The following is a 982-nucleotide window of genomic DNA, read 5'->3' on the forward strand; positions in this document are numbered from 1 at the left end:
ACTTTGAGCTGAAACCTCAATTAGTTTCTCTGATGCAGCAGAACTGCAAGTTTCATGGACTTCCATCTGAAGATCCTTTTCAGTTCTTAACTGAATTCTTGTAGATATGTGATACTGTTAAGACTAATGGAGTAGATCCTGAAGTCTACAGGCTCATGCTTTTCCCTTTTGCTGTAAGAGACAGAGCTAGATTATGGTTGGATTCTCAACCCAAAGACAGCCTGAACTCTTGGGATAAGCTGGTCACGGCTTTCTTAGCCAAGTACTTTCCTCCTCAAAAGCTGAGCAAGCTTAGAGCTGATGTTCAAACCTTCAGACAGAAAGAAGGTGAATCCCTCTATGAAGCTTGGGAAAGATACAAACAGTTGACCAAAAAGTGTCCTTCTGACATGCTTTCAGAATGGACCATCCTGGATATATTCTATGATGGTTTATCTGAGCTATCAAAGATGTCACTGGACACTTCTGCAGGTGGATCCATTCACCTAAAGAAAACGCCTGCAGAAGCTCAAGAACTCATTGACATGGTTGCTAATAACCAGTTCATGTACACTTCTGAAAGGAATCCTGTGAGTAATGGGACGCCTATGAAGAAGGGAGTTCTTGAAGTTGATACTCTGAATGCCATATTGGCTCAGAATAAAATATTGACTCAGCAAGTCAATATGATCTCTCAGAGTCTGCATGGAATGCAAGCTGCATCCAACAGTACTCAAGAGGCTTCTCCTGAAGAAGAAGCTTATGATCCTGAGAACCCTGCAATAGCAGAGGTAAATTACTTAGGTGAACCTTATGGAAACACCTATAACTCAACATGGAGAAATCATCCAAATTTCTCATGGAAGGATCAAAAGCCCCAACAAGGCTTTAATAATGGTGGAAGAAACAGGTTTAGCAATAGCAAGCCTTTTCCATCATCCACTCAGCAACAGACAGAGAACTCTGAACAAAATGCTTTTAATTTAGCAAATCTAGTCTCTGA

The 982-nt window shown here is 40.9% G+C and overlaps 1 non-coding gene across 1 annotated transcript; it reads right to left on the minus strand.

Annotated features, from left to right (window-relative positions):
- Positions 1-287: 287 nt before the first annotated feature.
- LOC148580954 (small nucleolar RNA R71) lies at positions 288-395 on the minus strand. Its single transcript, XR_015895851.1, has one exon. It is a non-coding gene; the product is annotated as a small nucleolar RNA R71 (small nucleolar RNA).
- Between the last annotated feature and the right edge of the window lie 587 nt (positions 396-982).

This window comes from Arachis ipaensis, chromosome B10, assembly GCF_059453495.1.
Source record: "Arachis ipaensis isolate K30076 ecotype BB chromosome B10, ASM5945349v1, whole genome shotgun sequence".
Classification (NCBI taxonomy): Eukaryota; Viridiplantae; Streptophyta; class Magnoliopsida; order Fabales; family Fabaceae; genus Arachis; species Arachis ipaensis.